This window comes from Topomyia yanbarensis, chromosome 1 (genome assembly GCF_030247195.1).
Source record: "Topomyia yanbarensis strain Yona2022 chromosome 1, ASM3024719v1, whole genome shotgun sequence".
Taxonomy (NCBI): domain Eukaryota; kingdom Metazoa; phylum Arthropoda; class Insecta; order Diptera; family Culicidae; genus Topomyia; species Topomyia yanbarensis.
In genome coordinates, this window is record NC_080670.1 from 76566950 (window position 1) to 76576911 (window position 9962).

The following is a 9962-nucleotide window of genomic DNA, read 5'->3' on the forward strand; positions in this document are numbered from 1 at the left end:
TGTTCGGATTTATTTTAAATATTCTAAAACTACTTTTCTGCAAGGTTTAATTTTTGTTTTGGAGAAATGTATAGGTTTGTTCCAGTACTACATGTGATCGTTTCGGAGAAAACAGCAGTAGAAAATACACGCTCCTATTTACACCGATGATCGATTCAGTTGAAAACTATAAAATTCAACTGTATCAATAATACCAAAGGAAGAACAAGAAGCGACTTCCGTTCTCCCTGTTTGCTCAGTACTTCCAATTTACTCGGTACTGGAACAAAGACAATTTTTACATGAAGTTCAAAATATTTTCATACTTACGCTACACAGCCTGTTGATTTCGAAAAGAGGCATTTCCGCATTATTCCGCACACAGAACAGAATCCATGATAACCGCGCTACCTGATCTCTCGGGAACTTCAGTTCTGGATAATATGTTTGATTTCGATGTTATAGAAAAAAGCGGTATCTCGAGAAAACAAAAAAATCAACACAGTCAACAAACGTCGTTTTATGTTTGATATCACAATATGACAACACTTCCAAGCAGCCCTTTAGTACTTTTAGTTTCCAAGCCGGAAGGTTTGCCTATGTCACTTTCGTCCAATCACCCAGTGAGCAAATTTTCTGGCAGAGACCGCTCTGCTAGATTTCTGTAAGTCTTGGTTTGGCAGCCCTGTCAGATTTCTGCGCGTATCCTCTCGGCCCCAGTAAATTTTGTAGAGCTCAATCGGCCCGATTATCAGGCCGATGATCGGGCCGACTAAGCCCGATAACGGGCCGATCAGAGCAGGATATCGGGTTTATATCCTGCAATTTTGCACCATTTGCATGAACCGCGTCAACCTTCAAATATGCCAAACGCATCGACGTAATCGGACCGACGTGAGCCCGATGTAGAACTATAGAAAATCGGGCGATCGTCGTGCTCATTATTTTCGTTTTCTTCTTCTTATTTTAAACGTTTGGGTTTTCTTTTTTTTTTTCAAATAAAAACAAAAACAGCAATATTTTTTTGATTCAACATTTTTATTAGCGTCAGGCTTTTTAAAATATTAGTTGCAAATTATATAATTTTTTGATGTAGGCGTGTGATTAATACCTCGAATCGCATTATTTTCCGATAAAATGGTATCGGCCATAAACGCCGTCCGATTCCGTACGTACCGAAATCCAAGCACAGGAAAACGATACGTGGTATTTCCGATGATATGATTTTAGCAGTAACGGTTAAGTGGGCGTCCCAAACGTAAATTATGTATCGGATTGATGTGCTGTAACCGGAGCCGAGCTGACGGTAGCAGTTGTACTTCCGAAAGCAAATCCCGTGGTTTACTTCGGTTGCTCTATCGTTTTTACATTTTCCACCGGTTTCGGTTACCTAGGCCAGGATCCTTGATCGGGCTGTTAACTATTGCTGAAATACCGCTCATTGTCGGGACGGAAGCCGTTTCTTCTCTTCAACCTTCGGTGGTGCATCCGCGGTGTCTATCGTATAAAATGAACCCTGCGATGGCGTAACTATAGGCGATTCCTCGTCTTCATCAAAATCATCACTCAAGCAGCTCAGAATCAACGATGATTTCGAGCGCTCGAACCTCTTCAAAACAACCTTGGCATAGGCGATTTATCCTTTGGCTTAATGAAACTGATTCGTCCGCCTACTTTATCATCATCATCCTTATCTTCACTGTCTGTGGACGTGGGTCGAACCACCGTTTCGTCATGTCATGGACGTTGTATTTTTTGTTAAACAACGTTAGTTTTAGTGGCGGATATTCCATCAGAGGCAGTTGAAACTCCGGAACAATTCTCGTAATATGTGGCAAAGGAGCGGAATCAATCCTACTTAATTTTGCCGGTTTGCTCGATTCAATCATGCTAACTGGAACCGTCGCATCCAATGTTGCCGGCGTCGAGAGACATCCACATTTAATCGTGCCGGCCGGTGCGCTACGTGTTCCACTTTCGGAGTGTTCATCACCAGGCTCGAGCTAAGTGAACTTATTATTTTTACTACATTTCTTCGTCTGTAGCTGCTGATTCGTCGACCCTCGACACGGGTGCGAAGCCGTGTATGTAATTTCCCGAGCTTGCTTCGTACCAGCTTCGCCTGAATCAACCTCCGATAGTTCCTTACATTGTTTCTTGATCCAATCGGCATCCAGTTCTGTTGAAGGCGCAATCACACTATTTTCCGCATCAATCTTATCCTCGTGTCTATGTGTTCGGACCATCTTCAGATGAGGTTCCGCCGGAATGAGCAACGATCCCTCCCGTAAAATGTTTCACCTTGTGTCAGCCTGAAACACGGACTTCTCTGACGGGGAAATCCGAACCAATGGTAGCTATCGAAGAATTATTTCTCCTCCACCACACAGGAAATTGACCCGGCTTCGAGTACAGGCTAGTCATCGATTGACTCCTATTTAACGGCGATTGCGTTTTATCGTGGTTCTTTACCAACCGGTTAACCAATCCTCGGCTCTGAACATCCGTGTAAATCCTGCAAAATTAAACTTGAATTAGAACCTATAAAGGACGTGTAAACTTGCAAACTCACTTAGGATCAATCAATCGATCCATACTGGACCCGGACGCCGTTCAGCTGCTTCTAAAATTTGTCCTGCTATTTTGCAACGGAGAGGTAGGCTTCTTTTCCCAACTCCAACATGTACCGGACTGTCGTAAAGATTCCCCCGGATACCGCTGCTGTCCAGCTGTGTCGACTCTGCCATCGGACTACTCAGCTTTCTGCTCAAATTACCACTGCTCAGTTCCCCTCGGGCACCGCCGCTGCCAGCGATCCCTCCACTAGCAAAGGCGAACGACGTGTATCGGCTGCCGTTGTGGTTCATTTCCTGGAAAGAAAAAAAAGTTTGGTAATTGGGGATCCAAGAATCAGAAATGTAAACAAACCACACAAAGTAATCACGAAATAATTGTGCAACGATTAGATTATTAGTGGTTCAATAGGAGCTCCGGAGTAACACTTGCATTTTTCGACCACTACTTATTGTCCTTACTTTTGTACAGTTTCCATAATGCAAGGATATAAAAAGACGACGGTTTGTGCTATTCAAGGAAGTCAGATTGCCAGGTGATACAGACTATTACTATACTGAAAGTTTTTCTATCCGACAAAGTTTATCGTTACCATTAATTTGAAATATTTAGACGATCGCAAAACTTTGAAACTCGGAAAGCATTTGGACTCGAACGAGTTTGCATGACACTGGTTTCTGGGAAGGTTAATGTGTCTGGATTAGTGTCCAGGGTGGACTATCATGGAGATCAGGTGTAAACAATTCTACCAAAAAAAAGTCCTGAATACGTGTCACGAAAACGAATAATTACCGAATTCCATGATCACGTTCAAAACCTGAAAAAAACGAATCTGTGAATAAATTTGAATAGATTATACGAATAATACGGTGCACTGTTTTGGCTGTTTATCTAAGGGATCAGATTGGATTGACCTAGATTATCGGGGTCTGATGGGACTGGTGGAGAGGGATCTGAGGGGGTTTAACGAGTTGGGGTTAGGACATGGCGGTGCGATATGTGGGGGAGTAACCCTTCGCCGCACACTCCAGTTAAAACCCAGAGTACATTTTTCTCGAGAGTTGTCCTACTGGAGCAGTAGAGCTAGGGTCTCGACAGGACTCTCAACAATACAATTGAAAACGAGACGGGAAATGTTACCCACTAAACTACTTAAGGCCAATTTCAGTGGGCCGTGATTCTGAATGTGATATTCATTTTACGGTTCAGATATGTGCGGGCGTAGGGAGTTCGCGATTGCGTGTATCATAGTGAAGGGTTTAGGCGTTTGTACATTAACGTTTTCGATCGCGTGTGAGTTTCTATGTCGCGTATGTTAACGTGTATGTAACTTCGCGTGTATAAATTATATTTTATGACCGTGTGCCTTTCGCAGATTCGCATGTGTTCTTGGATGATCGCGGACCGTGAATCAGATACGTAATTTTTGGTGTACGGTTCAGATGCAAGAAGAAAGTGAGTTTTTCCATATCACTAGAGTTCACTAGTGTAGCCATGGAACGTGTTGTCAAGTGGATATGAACGACCAAAAATAAAATCGCAAGGACAGAACATGCTTCGTAAAACCTGCTTCAAATGGTTTGAATGTGAAATTCTTATATAAACTTCAAGCATAAAAATCGAACTGAGGTTCTACTCTGTAAGAGTCGGATTAAATAACATTCAGTATAAAAACCGGAAAAATTAACCGATTCTTACAAAGTAGTTTTTTAGCCGACTTTTTATCTTGAACGTCGCAATATACGGATACTCTTGCATACGAATTATTTAATTTTAACCGGTTTTTAAACTGGAGGTTCATCCTTGTCGAGTTTTGCGGTTGACAACTTTTTTAGCGTTTTTTATGCTGAAGGATCTCAGTCCGATTCTTACGCTTGAAGTTTATTTCTGATCTTTACATTCTAATAGCGGGTTTAATGAAACATTTTCTTTCCTTGTGAGTTTTATTTTCCGTTGTTCATATGGGCATTATTTTTTGATTGGTCCAACTAAATGTATGATGTTAAGGGACCCACGTAGACCGAAATTTGAGATTTTTTGAACCCAGCACCCCCCTCTCCCTAGTAGACTTAAGTAGACTTTTGCCAACCCCCTCCGCCTCTAAAGGCTAAGTAGACTTTTCGATTTTTTTATTTGTGGAAAAAATGAAAATAGCAAGAAGCACATTATACGGTCAAATAAAAATTTAACCTGAGACGTTCAGATTTCTTTCAAGCTTTTCAAATATTAAGAACAAAAACAAACATTGATGAATAAAGCTTTTGACATTGGTTTTTTGTGTACTACTGCTCAAATCAATTAGTATCAATTTAAGGAAATATAAAATCAAAATATTTTTCTCCGAAATACAAGACTTGTATGTCGAATTTTATAAATTTCTTACAGCTTTGAGAAAGGTTTCCGTTTTGATTTCACTATACTATAAGTTGGACTTATAAGAACACCGTGTAGTATGTAATATAATACAAGTGTGAATTTAAAAGTGCTTTCAAATATTTGTATAGCGAAATACTTCTTTTCTAAGTAAGTCACACAAGAATGTTTCAAAAGATATATTGCTATAACTAATTCAAGTTTAGCTGAAATGTTACTTTTACCAACAGTGCATGATTGCTAAGCTAGCAAGTACTTTTTGAGCATTAGTGGAGCGTAAAAATTGATAAACTTTAGCTAACAATTTGCAATTATACTGTCGATGTTAAGTATTATCTAGACTGAAATATTTAACTAAACATGCACGCAAAATTTCAATTTTCGTGAACAAATTTCAATATTTCTAAGATAATGGGATAATTTGAATTGTCTTATTCGATTAAAGGAACGAAACTATCCAAATCTTTCCGAAAATATCTATTTTTCTTGTGTAATCAATAGTCATATTTCCTAAGTAAGTATTATCGCTAAGTATTAAACCTTAACTGCGAATATTTATATAGTAGAATCGGATTGCCAGGATTTGCACCGGGTCAAAACGTAAAATTTAACGTGTGTTTCAAGATTTTGAAATTAGTGTAAACGATTGCAAAAGAAATTTCAAACTGATCAACTCGAGTGAACGCTTTGTTGTAGAAGTTTAACTACACAGCTTGAGTCACCGAAATTATTAAATTAAAAATTAAAAAAATCAGACTACCTCAAAATCAAAAATCGCCTTGTTATCATGGTGGTTTTAATGCTTAACCACAGAGAACAGACGTCCATCTTCAGCATTCAACTTGTGTAAAATCTCTAACGGTTTCGAAGGTAGTTGGGATATCCAAACCAGGTGCGCTACTGTCGTCATTTTTTTTGTGGCTGAGTTTGACAGAATTGACAGCGATTATTCCTCTACCCAGTGAAACTAGTCCGGAACCGGTTCGGAATTCCAGCTCAAATGCATCAACCGATAGAGACGGAATCGGTTGCTTTCTTTGAGCAAGATTCCATACTGAATCCATTCAGGATTTCGAACCGGTTCCGGAATGGATTTGACGGATAGTTGGGATAGGTTGGGGTGGCGGCGCTAGTGTTTATCGTATATTAATTCAAATGTTTACACACGTTTTTAAAATAGTTTTGTTCGATCATGGATGTCTGTTCTCTGTGGCTTAACTTTGACCATTTTTGAACTTTAACTGGTTCATACATTTAATGGTCCATGCGTGTCTGCTAGTGGTGTCTGAGATGATAATTCACGACTGCAGGATTTTACAGTCAAAATCTTTTACGGAGAGGAATTTTGGGAGATCGTCTTTAGAACTGTCATTTTGTGTTATTCCTAGAATTCTACAACAAAGCGATCACTCGAGTTAATCAGTTTGAATTTTACTATATCTAAATATACGCAAAAAAGGTTGTTGCTTTGTCCAATTATGTGGGTTCTGGGTTGAGTGGTTGCCTAAAGAGAAGTTACTTCAATAGTGTACTAGCTTCGAAGTGTCTGCATAAATACATCTAGCTGGATCGACTAGTATGTTGAACCCGATTCGCTTTAAATCCCATTAGTAATACGAAAATTACAAAAAAAAATCAAAATCTACGCATATTTCTCCACCCTCGTAGACAAACGTAAATTTTTGCTAGACCACCCGTCCACCCTATGAGTCCACGTTTATGAACGGCCCCTAAGTTGCTAGGACGGAGGATAAAGATTTCCGGACGAGACCGATTCACCGATATTATCAAGTTTGCGAGATCGCGAACGTAAGTGTGCGTATATTATCGCGAAGGGCGTAAGCGTTCGTATGTTAATGTATATGTCGCATGTGCTTGCATGCATAAATTCTTTTTTTTTCAAGAGTTGTCCTACTGGAGCTGTAGAGCTAGATTCTCGGAAAGGCTCCCCGTCAAAATCACATGCTACAATTTGCAAACGAGACAGGCAATGGCGCCCAATAAAAACTGCTTTAGACCAATTGTAGCGAGCCGTGATTCTGAATGTGATATTCATTGTACGGTTCAGGTATGTCGGGCGTAGGGACTTCGCGATCGCGTGTATCATCGCGAAGAACTCGAGCATTTGTACGTTAACGTGTTCGATCGCGTGTGTGTTTGTATGTCGCGTGTGCTAACTTGTATGTAACTTCGCGTATATAAATTGTTTTTTAAAACCGTGTGCCTTTCGCACATTCGCGTGTGTTCTTGAATGATCGCGCGCGGACCGTGAATCCAATACTTTATTTTTGGTGTACGGCTCACATGCTAGAAGAAAGTTAAGTTTTCCATATCACTAGAGTTCCCGGATATGTCGCCGTGGAACGTGTTGTCTCGTAACATATGAGCGTTATTTTTTTATTGGTCCTACTGAATGTATTGATCTAAGTTATTAGGACAGAGGGTAACGGTTTCCGGACGTGACCGCAACGGACGTTTGTAACTTCGTAAGTGCTTAAACGTTCGTTGATCGCGGGCGTAGGTGTGCGTTATTAATCGCAAAGGGCTTAAGCTTAAATTCTGCAATGAATGTATAAAGGTGAAACATTTTCCAAAATATGACCACAACTGCTTCGATTTGTAGTATTAGGTCATTAACAGCCATTCAAAGTCTCTTTGGCCACATTGGTCACCATCATCGGTTCTGGAAGCCCCGGCGGAAGCATCCAAATTCAGAATAACAGTCACATCGGTTTCTCGGAGTTGGCTTGACCGATTCAACCAAACTTAGTCTCAAATGAAAGTTGTTGCGCCCCCGTAAATGGCTATTTAATTTCATCACGATCCGACTTCCGGTTCCGGAGTTACAGGTTGTGGCGTGCGATCACATAGCAAATTCCGATTCAAACCGATACTCCGATGAAAGCAAAAAAGGTAAAAATTTCGCTATAATGTCTTTCAAACAACTTAAATTTGCACTCGTTTTCGGGCTCTTCATCGAGACAGAAGTTGTTTTTTCTAGTCCGTAGTGCTGTGTGTGGCGATAAAGTGTAGTGCTAATCCGCATTCAAGGTTATTTAGCCAGTTTGGTTCGGTCCTCAGTCTTTTGTTCGCGTGTGAGAATTAAACAATAGCCAGCTGTATAAGCTTCTAAGGCTCCCCCCTGGCCCAAATGCTATCCAGAACTCTCAACTGGTCCATTTGTGGTCTTCTTTCGGCCCAAGACTAAATCACTGAATCTTCTTCAACAAGACCTGACAGAACGGTTCTCGGCTGTGACCGAAATTTCAAAGGTCCACTCGGACAAGGTAAGGGTGTTGCTAGCCAACTCAAAGCAGGCAAACGATATTGCTTGCTGTGAGAACTTTACGCGGGATTATAACGTGTATATTCCAGCTGTAAAGGTACAATCCGAAGGCGTCGTCACCGATGAGAGTTTGACGTGCGAGAATATGCTGACCGTTTTGGAGACCGCTTACTTCAGCCAGTGAAAATACTTGAGTGCAAACGTTTGCACTCAGTAGTAGTTGCGGGGGATGGTTCAAAAACGTACCCCCAATCAAACTCTTATCGTGTGACCTTCGCTGGTACCGCTTTGCCAAATTTCGTCCTCTTGCACAAGGTTCGTCTGCCTGTGCGTCTGTTTGTGCCGCGGGTCATGAATTGAACAAAGTGTAAACAATTGGGTCACACAGCCACCCATTGTAGCAATAAGGCCCGCTGTGGAAAATGCGGGGAGAATCATCTAGATGATTCGTGCAGTAAGCAAGCCGAAAAGTGTCCTTATTGTGCGGAGAGTCTGCATGATATATCGGCATGTGCCGCGTACAAACTACGCGGGGATAAGCTGAAACGTTCCCTTGCGGGACAATCCACATTCTTTCGCAGAAATGTTAAAGAATGCTACGCCAACATCCTCAACAAACATCTATGCTCACTTGCCTCCTGACGAGGGCGAGGCTGGTAACCCACAAGAGGGAACATCTACTAGGGTGTCTAGAAGTTATAAGAAGAGGAGGAACATTTCCTCTCCTAAAGTTCCTTGTAAAGGCCAGAAGATGTACCTTGACGGGGCTCCGAAAGTGACATCTATTGGAAGTGTTGCAACCAAACCAAAGCAATTAGCTCCTGGTCTCGGAGGATTAAGCTCAGAGAAGTAGTTCTCAGCACTTCCAGGAACATCAAAAAACCCAAGTGTTCCTTTGTTTCAGTTCGAGAATAATCACAGCACTGGAATTATAAAACTCTCGGACATGGTGGACTGAATAATAAAAACCGATTTAATCCACCTAGCAGTGAGATGAGACATTTCTTACACATTTCACTATTGGATTAGTTTGCAGAACTCACGAGAAGTAGGCACCCAACTAGAGGTGGGATGAAAACAGTTTCTAGACTTGCACGAATAAAATCTCGAATAAACTGAATAAATTATAGAAATCAACAAAACGACCGAAATAAAAAAGTAAAGCAAAAAATGAAACAATAGGTTTTTATATTCATAAAATGAGTAGAAAAATTAATGGAAATCAGAATTATAATATACACGAATCAAATTAGATTAGGTTATTACATAAAAATTAAGATTATATTTAGAAATAGTTATAAGATTAATAGAATAAATTGACTCATACTAACAAATTGAATGAAATAAAACGAATGATTGAAATGCATAAAATTAAAGATATGAATAAAATGAATCAAATGAATCAAATTAATTGAATTAATCAAATGAATCAAATAAATCAAATGAATCAAATATATCAAATGGATTAAATAAATCAAATGAATCAAATGAATTAAATGAATCAAATGAATCAAATGAATCAAATTAATCAAATGAATCACACCAATCAAATGAATCAAATGAATCAAATAAATCATATGAATCAAATGAATCGAATGAATCAAATGAATCAAATGAATCAAATGAATCAAATGAATCAAATGAATCAAATGAATCATATGAATCATATGAATCTTATGAATCATATGAATCATATGAACCATATGAATCATATGAATCATATGAATCAAATGAATCAAATGAATCAAAT

The 9962-nt window shown here is 39.7% G+C and overlaps 1 long non-coding RNA gene across 1 annotated transcript; it reads right to left on the reverse strand.

The window, feature by feature from the left end:
* Nucleotides 1–1033: 1033 nt before the first annotated feature.
* LOC131677974 (uncharacterized) lies at nt 1034–4223 on the reverse strand. Its single transcript, XR_009303508.1, has 3 exons — nt 2908–4223; nt 2552–2849; nt 1034–2494 (listed from the first exon to the last, which is right to left on the reverse strand). It is a non-coding gene; the product is annotated as an uncharacterized LOC131677974 (long non-coding RNA).
* Nucleotides 4224–9962: the final 5739 nt, after the last annotated feature.